This window comes from Arvicola amphibius, chromosome 8 (genome assembly GCF_903992535.2).
Source record: "Arvicola amphibius chromosome 8, mArvAmp1.2, whole genome shotgun sequence".
Taxonomy (NCBI): domain Eukaryota; kingdom Metazoa; phylum Chordata; class Mammalia; order Rodentia; family Cricetidae; genus Arvicola; species Arvicola amphibius.
The window spans coordinates 78,993,888-79,010,144 of record NC_052054.1 but is presented as its reverse complement, the minus strand read 5'-3'; the positions used below and the strand labels follow the sequence as shown (position 1 = coordinate 79,010,144).

Here is a 16,257-nt window from a genome sequence, read left to right as displayed (position 1 = left end):
CCCCCAACCCCTGCCCAGAAATCCTACATAAGTTCTGTACCCTGTTCCATTTGCTGCTGCTCGATTCTGCCTTCCTGAGTGAGAGAGGTTTGTTGTGTGGTATGACATTTCCCTGGGAGCAGAGCCTAGCTGGAACAACTTTCACCAGAGTAGAACTGTAACCCTTTCCCTGGGGAAACTTTCTCCTAGCTGGGCAGAGTTGTTACATTCCAAGGGACATGAGCAGAGCTGAAACATTTCTCCAGAGCAGAGCAGAGCTGGAGCAGAGTTGTTACACTTCCACTGGGGAACTCTTGCAGTGACTTTGTGGTTGTATTCCTTGGCTTCCGACTGCAAGGATACCTTTCCATCTGAGCTGCGATGCTTACAGTGAGTGCCTTTGAGGATACCAGGGCTCTTGTTGGCTCTTCTTATAAACCTCCACAACCTCAAACCCTAGGGCTTTAACTACATTTCCCAGAGAGCAAGAGGTGCAGGCAATTTACAGTCATGGTCCAATCCTAGTCTCCTCGCCTGTCCCCACACACATTCACCCTACCCAATGGCAATGTCCTCTGTGTTTAACAGTGTGAATTCAACCTTAAGAAAAGGGCACAGGTGAGTGGGACTCCAGGCAAATGTTATGAAATTGGAGCTCCTAACTTGGGAGATAGAGAAGCCACCAGTTGTTACTGGAATATCAGGCCTGTGGGTTCATGAAGGGCACACAAGGATTTTGTGTCTGTGTCAGGTAGGGGAATGTGTGGGAGCCCGTGTGCATGCTTTCATGTGTGGGGGAGGGGATGGAAAGGGAGGGTTAGGGGAAGAGGGCTGTGACTGTGGAGGGACCAGGATGTGTCTCCTGAATGGGAAGTATGGTGAGAAGCTGTGACCAGTGAGTGGCTGGCTGTGTGTAGCATCAAGGGACATGAGGTATGTCCTTTACTTTTGTTTGGGTTACTGTAGTACTGTGTGTCGGTGGCATAGGACCCAGCCATGACCAGCTCAATAGAGACCCGAGTCTCAGTACTTCACCCTAAGGCAATACCTGGTTCCAAGGAAGACCACAAACTGAGACCACCCAAGCACCACCTAGGAACAGACCATCCAAAGGAAATTTCTAATGTTCCAACCATTGTAGATAGGATCACCTGCCAGCACACACTTGATGTGGGATTCTGCTCAGTATGCTGTGATTACCACTGGTTAATAAAGAAACTGCTTTGGGTCTATAACAGGGCAGAACAGAGGTAGGCAGGGAAAACTAAATTGAATGCTGGGAGAAAGAAGGCAGAGTCAGGAGAAGCCATGTAGCCCCGCCATGGTTATGATGTCTTTTTACAGCAATAGAAACCCTAAGACAAGAAAATCTAAAACACAGGCATTGATGTCTAGTGTAGGAACATCTTTGTTCCTTGAATTCATTCCTTTAATTAAGAAATAGAGTATAGCCAGGTGGTGGTGGCAAATGCCTTTAATCCCAGCATTCAGGAGGCAGAGGTAGGCAGATCTCTGTGAGTTCAAGGCTAGCATGATCTACAGAACAAGTTCCAGGACAGGCTCCAAAGGTATTAAGAAGCACTGTCTCAAAAATACAAAACAAAAAATCAAGTATAAAAAATTTCATTTTGGGGGGCTGGAGAGATGGCTCAGAGGTTAAGAGCACTGACTGTTCTTCCAGAGGTCCTGAGTTCAATTCCCAGCAACCACATGGTGGCTCACAGCCATCTTCAATGAGATCTGGTGCCCTCTTCTGGCCTGCAGGCATACATGGAAGGAATGTTGTATACATAATAAATAAATAAAATATTTTTTAAAAAAAATTTCATTTTGTGGATGTTCCAAGAAGCACAGTGAAATTAGGATTCCTATTTAATTCCTAATTTGCAGTGGATCAGCCCAATATTATTAAAGCAGGACTGAGATCGATAGTGGAAGCTTTCTAAGGTGGGAACTGCAATATATTCCTGTACCAGTATACACACTAGTTATTTATCAATGCTCTCTGATGTTTTTTTTTTAAAATTGGGCCATGTCCACAGGATTTCTCATGGTCCATCTATGCTTGGATTTTCAGTTACATGAATTCCTGATGAACTTTTAAGAATGAGCCACTCCTGAAGGACCTCCCACACTGATGTGTTGCGGATAATCTTTTTGTATACTGAAACATGTGTCTTTGCCAAGGGGCTTTCTGATTGGTTTAATTAACATTAGGTCATTGGAGTTTATGTAATTATAATATTATATAATAAAGCAATACATGACAGAAGCAGGCCTCTATTGAAGTATATTTTCTTAGAAGCAAATTAATGTTAAAGTGAAGACTATTATGTGAGTGAAAATTAGATAAAGCCGGGCGGTGGTGGGGCACGCCTTTAATCCCAGCACTCGGGAGGCAGAGGCAGGTGGATCTCTGAGTTCAAGGCCAGCCTGGTCTACAAGAGCTAGTTCCAGGACAGGCTCTAGAAACTACAGGGAAACCCTGTCTCGAAAAAACAAAAAAAAAAAAAACCAAAAAAAAACAAAAAAAAAGAAAAAAAAAGAAAAAAAAACTAAAAAAAAAAAAAAGAAAATTAGATAAAAATATTAGGTAGTGTTGGACCCTAGAGTCCAATCACCAAGGAGGAATCACCCCAAGAGACCATCTCTCACACCACAGCTGATGTAAAAGCATGAGGATTTTATTAATTCTGTCATGACAGGATCTTACAGCATTCGGGAAGCCAAAAAGACCCCGAATAGCTGGTACAGGCTATTTTTAAAAGAAAAAGCCACAAAAGGAAGGGGGGTGTCTGGGGGTTGTTCTTTAACTATTATGATTGGCTTATTCAAAAGGGCTATTACCAATAATTGGCTGGAGAGTGGTTGCCAGATCAGGTGAGGTAAGAGGAAACATCTGAGGGTCACTTTGACTCTTTCCCAGGGACTGAGTCAAAACACCAGGAACTGAGTCAACACCTACGGGTTATCTTGCCCCTATTCAGGGAGATGGAAGATTTCCAACATCTCAGTACATGCATGTGTAGCTGTTAGGTCCTTGGTTCCCAGGGGGAGGGGGAAGCACCACTGCTGAGAGGCCTCAGACATAGCTTCAGAATTGTCTTAAAGTTTTACATTAGAAAAATATAACATGAAAAGCAACAGAGAAGAAAAACAAACATATGAGACACACAAAATAAATTGAAAATGGAAACGGCAAATTATACAATAGGAAAAATATTAGTGGGTTCTAGCTTCTAGGTTTACATGTGTAAATATGGAGTGAATGTGGGTAGAGGCCAGAAAACCAGAAGGAACCCATGAGCCCAAAAAGGCTTTAAGGGTGGTGAGTGGAAAGGTAATAGAATACATTCGATAGGAAAACGGAAAGAGGAACACTGGGAGCTAAAGGTACAAGGCGGCTGGGAAATGGGGTACAATAACCCAAACGACTAAGTATAAAAAATTCATAAAGAAAACTTACCATTTAGTATGGTAATTTTAAAAATAAAATAAGAGGCCGGGTATGGTGGTGCATGCCTTTAGTCCAAGTACTTGGGAGTCAGAGGCAGGTGAATTGCTGTGAGTTCCAGGAGGGTGTGGTCTATATAGCGAGTTCCAGGGCTACATAGTGACTCTGTGTCTCAAACAAGCAGACAAAAACCACTCCAAAACCCAAACTATCCCAGTTCGGAGCCAAGGCGACTCATCACCCAGTACTGAGAATTCACTCTCAACGGATCCCATAGCCTGAAGTGCAAGTTTTAACATTAGGCAGCTGCGCCTGCGCAGTCTGTCCCAGCCGGCCAATCCCAGAAGGCCCCGGTCGGTGCGGTGGGTGGAGCGGCTCCTCTTCCGGGTGCTGCCGCTGGTGCCCTCAGGCTTTGGGTGGTCTTAGCTCCAAGACCCGAGACTGCCGTCGAGGCTATCCTGAGTTGGACTACATTTCCCATCACCGACTGCGACGACAGGGCCTCGTGACTCCCGTTTGTGACGTCTCCGTTTGCGCGTGCGTGACACAGCGCCCGCTGCTGGACGAGTTCCGCAGAGCAGCCACGGTTCTGCGCTGGGGAGCTGCGGTATGGCTACTGCTGTCCCTCTGGCCTGAGGTGTTCGCCCCGCTGGGGAGGGCAGGGAGAACCGCCCGTGGTGACCGGGCTCGGCGTGCAGCTGCCCTTGAGTGGCGGGTCTCGGTTCGTGTTCTGTGAGCGTACCTGCCTGCTTGATGAACGTTCCCTGGGCTACGGCCTGACTGACTGCCACAGGGAAGTCGTGTTGACTGGTGGGGAGCGGCTTCCAGCAAGTGGCACAGCCTGGTCTTAGGATGGGAATGGATCAGAAACTCCCCTGAGAACAAGGTGGGGCGAGGATTAGTTGTCTGCGGTCCCTTTGAGAAGGACAGCGTTTGCGGAGCCTCTGACTGTTGATACCGTCCAGGGGTGCAAGGGTGTGTTCGTTTTCTCCTTTGAATTAAAGGGCGGAAGAGTTTGAAAGTCAAGCAAAGCTAAACTTTATTTCAGGCGAGAGTGTCAGCAGAGCGACTTCTTGTGGAGGAAGTTGGAGCCAGAATCGCCTCTGTGGTGCTTGAGAACACCAGAGGAATCAGGGTCCCCTTCTTGGGGTTCTTAATCTGCTAAATAAAAAATTGAGGGTCAGACTAGGACAATAAAAAACCAGGGCAGGCAAGCTGTAAATCTCGGCAGCTGCAGAGAGGAGAGCGGAAAGAGAAGAAAATGCCTTATAATTGAGTTAATCAGAGGTCAGCCTCCTGGCTATAAGTGGAGTTTTACAGTGTAGAAGGAACTGTAGGCCGTTTCCGGCTAGCTTTACACCCGAAATAATTACATGGAAACTGTATTTATTTAAACATTGTCTGGCCCATTAGTTTCAGCCTCTTATTGGCTAATTTTTACACCTGGCTTTAACCCATATTTAGTAATCTGTGTAGCACCACGAGGTGGCGGCTTACCAGGAGAGATCTTAACCTGGGTCTGTCTCAGAGAGGAGAGGCATGGCGACTGCCTGAGGCGTCTGCCTGATTCTGCTTTCTTTCTCCCACAATTCTGTTCTGTCTACTCCACCTACCTAATTTTCTGTCCTATTAAAGGCCCAAGGCAGTTTCTTTATTAACCAATGAAAGTGACACATAGACAGATGACCCTCCTCCATCACTTGACCAAAAAAAAAAAAAAAAAAAAAAAGAATAGAACCTCGTCACTCTCCATAGCACAACTAGAATCCTAATAAGCCAGACACAGAAGGACAAACATCACATCATCTTATCCATGATATCTAAAGAAACATTGTTCTCGTAAAAGTTGGGAACAGAATGGCAGCTACCAGAGTTCCAGAGCCTGTAGGAAAGGAGAAACGGGAGAGGTTGGCCATGTGTGCTAAGTCATCACCACACAGAAGCCAGAAGTGTATCACATGGTAAGTGTAGGCAATGATAATGTACTGTAAGTTTGAAAGAGCTAGAAGACGACTTTGGACAGATTCTTAGGACAGAAATAGCCAGTGACAGAGGGATATGCTTTTTACCTGCAGCACAGAGGCTGATCCTATTGCTGCCTCTGCTGCTGACTGCATCTGCACAGCCGCTGCAGCATTACTGCTGAGGCTGAAGCCTGGGGGAGTCTTCACATCCCACAGCTGCAGTCTCAGCCGCTTCCATGCAGGGAGGCAAATATTGTTTTCACTAAGTGTCTACCTTTTTATTTTATCAATAAAGACTCAAGAGCCAGATGCTGGGGTGAAAACCTGTTAGTTCAGAGAGGCAAAGAGAGCAGCCGTCTGACCCCTCCTCCTCCACCAATATCTCAGAAAGAGGGCTCTCTCTCACACCTGCTGGAACAAAATTCCTCCAACCAGATGTCCCTCCCTTCTACTTCCTGTGCTTCTCTCTCTCTAACTTCTCACTATCTATGGTTACTTCCAGTCACCTGGTTGCTCGTACCACCTCTTGACCTAGATTTGCGAGACAGAGGCAGATGGATCTCTGTGAGTTCAAGGCCACCCTGGACTACAAGATCAATGCAGAAACAAGTCCAGGTGGTGATGGCTCATTTCTCTAATTCCAGTACTAGAGAGTCACACACCCTTAATCCTAGCACTAGAGTGAATATAAAATGGGAGGAGAGAGGGGCTTAGTCTGCTTAGTTAGCTTAGTCTGCGATTGCCCAACCTTGGTAGAGGTAAAACTTCTCTAGTCCCTTGACTGCTTTGCTTTTCTGGTTTTTAGGTTGAACCCCATTATCTGTCTCTGGGTTTATTATTTCATGCTACAGTTAATTTTATTTGAATCACAGAGTTCTCAGTGTGATCAAATATCTTACAACAAGGGTAGGTACTTTTGAATGGGTTTCCCATATGCACTTGGATCAAAACATCTCATGCTATGTCCTTCATATGTAGGACAGAATATGGCATTTAAACTTTTTGAAAAATGGACTTTTATTGACAATGAGACACATCTGTTCCTGGCAGAACCAATTACTTCAAAAGAATGATGGGCATTGAAGAAACTCTTTGTGGAGTTCACTTACAACGTGGCAAGACTAGCTATTTGGGCCAGAAACTGCTCTTTCCTGGACTGCTTGACTGTATGCTGTATAAACTGGACATACAGGACCCACAAGAAAATGACTGCTAAACTTGCTAAAACAAAATGGGACCGTCCTTCACTGTTCCTGCTTCATGGAAGAGTCTGCCAGACATTAGGACACAGAGGCAAATGGCTGACAAACTGCAAACATAAGTGAGACAGGTTCACATAGCCTGCTTCACTGAGAAATCTGCAGACACTCTAGGCCTGCAGGATGAAGATGGATGCCCCGACACGATAGAAGAACTTCGGCTGACTGTCCAGGCAGCCAGATATCTCTGTCATCTCTAGAGTTTTGGGAGTTGCTTACAATGCAACTTGCTGTTTACTTAGGTAATATTATGTCCTTCTGGGATCTTTGATGGAGTTGAAGACAGATAATTATTATAGTTTTCCTTAGTTATGATAAATGATAAATTAGATATAAAACTTTAAACTCACAAAGATAGGATAGAGGATGGAGTATTTTTTTATTTTTGTCAAATACAAATAGACTAAATATTGTAACTGTAATTCTTGCTTAATAGTTGTTTTGTTATATGTAAATTTACTATGTTACAGTTAAAACCTTCCTTTTTAATTAGACAGAAAAGGGGAGATGATAAGGGAGTCCTTCTGTATACTTCAAATAGGTGTTGCTTTTATTGGTTGATGAATAAAGCTGTTTTGGCCTATGGCAGGGCAGAATATAGCTAGGTGGGAAATCCAAACAGAGATATGGCGCGAAAGAGGTGGAGTCACAGAGACACCATGTAGCCGCTGATGGGGTAAGATGCCAGAACATTACTGGTAAGCCACAGAAATACACAGATTAGTAAAAATTGGTTAAAATGTAAGATCTAGCTAGGAATACCCTGAGCCATCGGCCAAACAATTATAATTAATATTATGGCTGAGTGTTTATTGGGAAACTGGCAAGTGGGAAAGAAAATTCCATTTACAATCTATTTTAGTAAAAATATATAAAAATCAGCATTTAATTCCTTTATCATATTTTTCTGCCAGTCTTGATATTTTGAACACATTCAATACAAATTTATTCCATATCTTATATTCTATAGCCCCAGTGTTTGATACTTTGCAGGTCTTATTCTAATGTCTGTAATTTCTTTCTGCTTTAGCAGCCACATCTTGGCATAAGAATAAAAAGAAGGCTTCGTTTCCATTGTTTCGGACTCACTGCCAGTTAGTTCAGTTGTAGCTTGAAGCTCTAGTACTACACATGGCAAAAGCCTTTTCTAAGCCCAAAGAGTGCTAGCTGAGGGCTCACAGGCAAGAGTCTCTTCAGTACTCTAAGTACGGGACTGGAGCTGCCCTGACTCCTTGGACACTCTCCTCCTTCAGCGACTGCTGGAGTGTTGGAGCAGCTGTAGGGTTTATGGAATCTGGGAATGTACTAAGCTAGGAATGTCACATTTTTACTAGACTTGTATAGGCAATTTTAGATGCTTCAAAATTTTTTATTATTATTTACAGGCATATATAATAATTTCCATGGTAAAGAGTAAAAAGGCCAGCCAAAAAAACCCCATCCTGACCCTGAAACCAGACAGAGTAAGAAACACACTTTAGCCCCGAAACCAGAACCCAGAAATACACCCTGAACCAAAAACCAAAGTCAAAGAAATACACCCTGACCCTGAAACTAGAGCCAAAAGGTTAAAAACAGTCAGTGGAAAAAAAAAATACACTTTGGCCCTGAAACCAGAGTTAAATCTGCGCCCCCCCCCCCCCCAAACTGAACATGAATCCAACCAATCCCTGAGCAAGGAAACCAATTCCTGAGCACAAAACCAACCAATCCCTAAGCATGAAGTCTAGCCAACCTGGTCTTGTCCAAGCTCAAGAGAATTGAAACCCGGCCGTATTTCCACCCTGAAAATCTCCATGGAAAACTCCACTCCTATATAAGCCACCCTGGCAGAGGCAGTCGCTCTCCTGGGTTCCTCCTTCCCAAATAAATCTCTCGATTTTTGGGTAAAGACATTCTTTCACCAGAGTAGAGCAGAAACCCTGCTGGGAAAGTTTCCTTGTAGAGTGGAGCCGAGAAGCAATGGACGCCTCTGCTGGGAAACCCCCTTAGGGAAGGGGAGCAGAAGTAACAACTTTTAGCCAGAGCTGGTGCAGATTGCTACACTTGAGAAGCAGAGAAGTACCGACTTGGCGCGGGAGCTGAGAAGTACTGGACCGCTCTGTTGGGAAACTCCCTGGTGGAGTAGAGCAGAGCTGCACTGGACAGCTGCTGAACTCTTAGCAGAGTGGAGTAGAGCCTCGCTGTAATGGCTCTCAGAAAGGAGTGTGATTGCCACATCCTGCAGGGAGCCCATCCCCTGCTAGAAAACTCCTGGTATAGCCTGATTTCCCAGCAAGTCAAAGTACCTTTCTCCTCTCAGCTGCAGGAATCCAGGATACCTTCCCTTCACAGCTGTAGGTATTGCCTAATTTCTGACAGCAAAGATAGATACCTTTCGCTCCAGAGCTGTAACACATGGTGTGGCTGTGTCTCCTGATTCTTAGAGTGAATCTTAATGTGAACATACTTAGAGGCACAGCCTCCAGAAAGTGACCATACCATCAGAGCAAGACCCGTGGGTAGAATCTGTATTTCTAATGGGCGAGCAAGGGGATACACCCCTCTCCCTCCACATGGGACACAGTGCTGTCTCCACACAGCATATATCCACATGGGACACAGTGCTGTCTCCACACAGCATATATCCACATGGGACACAGCACTGTCCCACACAACATATATCCACAGGGGACACAGTGCTGTCCCACACAGCATATATCCACAGGGGACACAGCACTGTCCCACACAACATATATCCACATGGGACACAGTGCTGTCCCACACAACATATATCCACAGGGGACACAGTGCTGTCCCACACAGTATGTGTCCACCTGGTGCCTCTTGAGAAGATAAAGGGCCTTCATCAGATAGTAAACTTCCTGTCATTTGAACTCTAAGACAACTACATTTCTGATGAGTGTGAATTAGCCAGTGCTGTCTTCTATTACAGCGGCAAAATTACTAAACACAAGTGATCATCACATTCAATTTATTTTTCAAAAATCTGGTAGAAAATTCAGATTAAGAAACTAGAGTTAAGCAGATCTGTAGTGGCACATGCCTTTAATCCCAGCACTCTGGAGGCAGAGGCAGGTGGATCTCTGTGAGTTTGAGGTCCACCTCGGACTACAAAAGCTAGTCTGAGGACATGCTCCAAAGCTACACAGAAACCCTATCTCGAAACCACCCCCCCCCGAAAAAAAAGAAAGTAAGAAAAGAAAAGGAACTAGAGTAAAAAAAAAATTTCTTTAAATACAGGGTTGCTCTGGGTAGCCTTGACTATCCTGTAACTCACTTTTTAAACCAGACTGGCTTTGAATGCCTCCTGCCTCTGCCTCTGCCTCTGGAGTGCTTGGATTAAAGGCATGTGCCACCGCTGGCCAGCTAAAATAGTTTAAAAAGGATGATTAATTGAATCAAATCAATTATCCTGAACTCACAGAGTGAGTTTTAAGAAAATATTTTTAGAATATATCATACCAAAGATATTCTTTCATTAAGAGTATGATATAATTTCAAATAAAAGTGTGAATAGAATCTTTGTTTTATAACCCAAGTGATCAACAGGGATTATACACTGAAGCACTGGAAAAGGACGTATGCTGCATGAGATGCGAACAGGAGATGCGATCATCTAAGCAGAGAGTGGTACATTCCTGCCCATTACCGTAATGAGGCCTGAGACGACGAGCTACTTAATGCACGCCATCAATTTGCTTGGTGTTAGATTCGTCACTGTGCAGGGAAATACATCAATGCCTGAGCCATTTGGTTCAGGGAGAAGATGCAAGGAAGTCACCACCATACTGGTGTTGCGGAATATTACTTCAACAATGTAAACATGTGTTTGGTTTTGCTGCAGAATATTACTTTAACTATGTAAAGGTGTGTTGCTGCATTTGTTTAACCGTGTGAAGATGTGTTGCCGTTTCACCTTTCCTGCCTAAGGCACCTGACTGATCTAATAACAAGCTGCACGGCCAAGAGCTGGGCAGGAGAGGGGTAGGTGGAGCACCGCATGTGTGCCTGATGCCTGGGTAGGTTAGAAGAGGACGTTAGATCCCTTGTACCTGGAATTACAGATACTTGTGAGCCGCCATGTAGGTGTTGGGAATCAAACACGTGTCCTCTGCAAGAACAGCAAATGTTCTTAATCACTGAGCCAACTTTCCAGCCCCCCAAATCTGAAACTTTTTGATCACCAACATAATGGTATAAGTATAAAATTCCACACATGACCTCATGTGACAGAGTGTATGACATGTGACTAGAGTGTATGTTAAAAATACAGTCATGGGACTGGGGGACGGCTCAGCGGTTAAGAGCATTGGCTGCTCTTCCAGAGGACCCGGGTTTGGTTCCAAGCACCATATTGATGGGGAATCTTTGCCGACCACTTATCTTTAAGGGTGGGACCAAGTTAGGGTGTGGCTTTCTGGGATCTGGAGAAAAACTCCAGTCCAGGTGCTCTCTCTCTGTGTGGTTCCCTTGCAGCACAGCTGAGTTTGGACTTCTCATTCCTGTTTCATGAGTTTTCCCCTTATAACAAATAAAAATATAATTATTTTATCTTTTAGCTAGCCTGGTTATTTCCTGAATCGAGCTAACTCCTACAGTTGGAGCCGAATAGTGGGGCTCAGGTCTCAGTGGCTCTAGCCAGCTGCCGTCAGGGTCCACGCGGTTCATTTGGGTATAGAATTTCCACGCAGTGGCCCTGAGTAGCCACTAACCATGGTCCTTTATAGCATCAGGCTTCTGGGTCCAGTTTTTCCAGCACTTGTGGCATTGCTTTCTTGCTCTCTTTGTGCTCGTGTGACTGTTGAGCAGTCAGGGACTTCCATGGAGCACACAGTCTGTGATTTACACGGAATAATTGTTTTTAATTTGAGCATATCTTTCAGTATTTAATGCTAAAATCAGATTCAAGCCGGCCACGCAGCTATAAGTGCGCCGCGACACCTACTGGCAGGTAATGGTTATTGCACCTACTCCAGCTCAAACTCAACTATCGGTAAAATTTATAATTTAACATATAAATTATAAATTTATAATTTAAAAGGCAAGATGATGGACAATTTAGCAATCCAAGAATTCAATAGCTTTTTAACTTATACCATGTATGATGTTATGCAAGGTTTATATGATTTCCCTACTACATCCCTCTTTTTGATTCTTTTTGATACAGTCTTTAGAGACTGATAATGACCAACTAAAAGGGAAATTCAGCACTCTGGAGAAGGATACAACCAATTTGACAAAAACCCAGTCAATGACAGAGGGTGCTGAGACATTGTCTGAGAAAATTCGTACTGTTGAATGTATTAACTGGACTCTGTCGGATGGTTATGATATATTGACTGATCAAATGTCTCTCCAGGAAGGTAATATGCATGCTATAAAAATTATGTCCAAGGATGAGACGTTATCTTTACACCTTGGAATCTTCAATGAGGGAATTAGAACAGAACACTGGACAGGAGATACAGATCTGTAAAAAGGCAGTGTAAAAAGATTTGAAAATGTTGAGGAATTTATTGAATTCGATGACCAGGGACAAAAGGTACAAAGACAAAATGTAGCCTCATCAGTACGTACCAAACTCTGGGATAGCTTACCCAGAGTTCTGCCTTTCCAGTGATATCATCAGAAAAAGCATCTGGCACCAAATACCCTAAGGTAATTAAAGAATATACAAGGGAAACCCATAAGTATGACTGATCTAAAGGAAATTAAACAAGCAATTGTATCTTATGGAATACATTTGTCCTTCATTAGGGAAATGCTCAAAACGAGGACTTTAAGCAACAAGCCAATGCCACAAGATTGGATTCAGCTAATCTCAGTGGTTCTAGACAATGGACTGTAGTTGCTTTGGAAGTGTTATTGGAGGGAAAATTTTATAGCAACAGGGAAAAGCAAAAGGACTTGAGATTTCCCAAGATCAAATTCTAGGCAAGGGACATTACTCTGATCCTCAGGATCAGGGTCTTTATGATGAACACACTTTGTCCCTATGTAGCACAGCAGCTTTAAATGCTTGAGTCAGGATTCAGGAACCAGAAAAGAGAATTAAATCAGACATTAGGGTTAAACAGGGTCAGAGAGAACCCCTTAGTGACAAATAGGAATAACAGACCCAAAAGCTATACATGTACTAATTGAATCTTAGTACATCTTAGCCCCCTATGATGAACATTGTCTAATCATTCCCAGTTACTGTGGAGAATGTGTCTCACCATGAAAATTAGAAAATTCAGTGCCTACTGCAAAAAACCATACTGGTCTGGATGACAGAATAGATGTAGAGGATGGATCAAAAACTCCAGTAGGCCTGCACTCGGGAGGCAGAGGCAGGCGGATCTCTGTGAGTTCGAGACCAGCCTGGTCTACAAGAGCTAGTTCCAGGACAGGTTCTAGAAACTACAGGGAAACCCTGTCTCAAAAAACAAAAACAAACAAAAAAAACCTCCAGTAGGACATAGGAAATGCATATTTTGGCAAATGATCAAAGACCAAAGCTAAGAGTATATAAATGACATTTTTATTGAAGGCTTGCAAGACATGGGTGTGGATGTAACTATCATTGCTCCAGAATCATAGCATCCATATTGGCCTCTTCAAGAGGCAGATGTTCAGTTCCTAAGAATTGGAACCCTATCTCAAGTGAAACAAAGCATGATATGGGTTTTGTTTCATAGGGCCAGAAGAACAAAAGGCTATAGCCATATTTAGCTAATATTACAGTGAATCTGTGGAGTTGTGACCTATTGCAGCAAGGGAATACCCAGATTAACATTCCTGCAGCCCCCAAAGCTTATGTTTCTGGGGCAGATATTATAAGGTATTATAAACAAAGGTCACCAGTCATTCAAGATGTACAAGAATACAAAGCAATTGACAAACCTTCAGAGGTACCAACAGCCCTACCCTTAAAATGGTAAATTGAGAAACCAATATGGGATAAACAATGGCCTCTAACAGAAGAAAAGCTGCAGGCTTTAGAACAGCTGGTACAAGAGCAACTGGATGCTCGACATATAGAAGAATCTACCAGCCCTTGGAATTCTCCTGTATTTGTTGTTAAAAAATTTGGAAAATGGAGAATGGTGACAGATCTTAGAGCTATCAACGAGGTTATTCAACCTATGGACCCTCTGCAATCTGGAATTCCTCTGCCTTCTCTGTTACCAAAGGGATGGCCTCTCATAGTTATTGATTTAAAGGATTGTTTCTTCACTATACCTTAACAAGAAAAGGATAGAGAAAACTTTGCCTTCATAGTGCCTACTCATAATTCTCAGCCTACTAGAAGATACCAATGGACTATCCTCCCACAGAAAATGCTCAATAGCCCCACCCTATGCCAATACTTTGTCAACCAGCTATTGTAAATAATACATAAGCAATTTCCTAAGTCTATAATCTACCATTACATGGATGACATTTTGTTATCTGGTTCAAATATAGATACTTTAGAAAGGATGTTTGAAGAAGTAAAGAAAGTCTTGCCTAAATGGAGATTACAAATTGCTCCTGAAAAGATTCAAAGAGGAGATTCTGTTAATTACCTAGGTTACAGAATAGGTTCACAGAAAATTAGAACACAAAAGGCACAATTTAGGAGAAACCAGTTGCGGACTCTTAATGACTTTCAAAGTCTGTTAGGAGGCATTTCCAGTCTATGACTGGCTGTTGGGATAACACCTGATCTAATAATTCATTTAAACAAAGCCTTAGATGGTGACAAAGACTTAAATAGTCCTAGATAATTAACAGCTGAAGTAGAAAAGGAATTGAGATTGTTAAGGAGAAATTTTAAAAGGCACATGTAGATAGGGTGAATTCAAATCTTAATTGTATTTCAGTCATGTTACCTTCCAGAATTTCTCCCACAGGAATTTTAATGCAGAGAGATTATATTGTCTTAGAATTGTTCCTTTTACCACATAAACCAAGTTTTAAAAAATCAAAATTTATGTGGAAAAAGTCTCTGAATTAATTATAAAAGGTAAGTTGAGACTTAGTCAGTTAGCAGGTATAGACCCAGCAGAGATTATATAGTGCCTTTTACTACTGATAAAATAAAAAAGTTATGGGAAGACAATGAACCCTGGCAAAGAGCTTGTGCTAATTTTGGGGGGAGAAATTAGTAGCAATTATCCAAAAGCGATAGACTTAAATTTATAAAGAGAACTTCTTAGATTCTTCCCCAAATTGTATGTGATATACCAATAACTGGAGCCCATACATTTTATTCTGATGCAAATGAATCAGGGAAAGCAGGTTACAAATCAGAAAAATTAAGTAAGGTGGAACAAAGCCCTTATAATTCTGTACAGAAGGCAGAATTATATGCTATTCTTATGGTACTAGGGGATTTTAAAGAACCTCTCGGCTACGGAAGCCGAGCAGGTTCTTCGCTGCATCTGAGTTCTGGAGGCGGAGGCTGCTCTGCCCGCAGGTACCAGTAGCGGTGGGTGTCCCGCTCCCCCAGCCCAGCTTCTGCGGGATCCCCAGCTGGCCTGGGCCCAGGCACCTCACTGACGGCCGCTCCTCCACAGCCCCGGAGCGAGTAGAAGCCCGTGTCCCCCGAGGTTGGCGTCATGAGGAACCTGCGGTTCTTTTGCCGCAGTCAGGTGGTGCATGGCTTCGGCCGGGGTTCCAAGCAGCTGCGCATCCCCATAGCCAATCTTCCTGAACATGTAGTAGACAGTCTTCTGGCTGATATATCCACTGGTATTTATTATGGTTGGGTCAGTGTTGGGAGTGGAGCTGTCCATAAAATGGTGGTGAGCATAGGATGAAACCACACTACAAGAACGCGAAAAAGTCCATGGAAACCCACATCATACACACCTTCAAAGAGGACTTCTATGGCGAAATTCTCAATGTGGCCATTGTTGGCTACCTCAGACCAGAAAAGAACTTTGATTCTTTAGAGTCACTTATTTCAGCAATTCAAGGTGATATTGAAGAAGCAAAAAAAGCAACTGGATTTACCAGAACATTTGAAACTCAAAGATGATTTCTTCCAAGTTTCTAAAAGCAAAGTTATGAATGGCCGCTGATGAAAAGCGCCTTATCTAGCCCCTCGCTGTCGGGTCTCATTGCTTGTGATACAGTCTCACCTTGGTCATATTTTAAATCGAGCCTTTCCCTGTAGCTGTCAGCTCTGAACTCCATCATGTTTATAGTACTAAAAGATTCAGAAATCAAGACTTTTTAAATGTAGTATGTTGATGCTAGTAGTGTCGTGTAGTGGAAATGAAGTCTGTATGAGTGTGGGTGGAAAAGCAAGTCTCTGTGGGAAATGAAGCCTGGTTCCAGTTCTCATAACCATGTGCGTGGGCGCTGCCGAGCAGGGGCTTTTCCCAGGAAATGTGCCGCACAGAACTTACCCCGGGAGGAGAATCTATAGAGTGTATTTTCATTATTTTGTGTATTAATATATTTTTGCAGAACTACAAACTTGCGAGCTTTGAGTCACCGGTTTCCCATAAGGTCACTTCCTTTAGGTCCCGGTGTCTGTACAGAGCCACTTCAGCCTGAAGTGGTCCCACGTGTCCCCGCATCAGGGCGCTTGCTTCTCTGCACAGATTTGTTTTATTTCTCTCTC

At 43.3% G+C, this 16,257-nt stretch overlaps 1 pseudogene; it reads left to right on the top strand.

The window, feature by feature from the left end:
* Positions 1 to 15,229: 15,229 nt before the first annotated feature.
* Positions 15,230 to 15,873, top strand: LOC119821563 (annotated as a pseudogene).
* Positions 15,874 to 16,257: the final 384 nt, after the last annotated feature.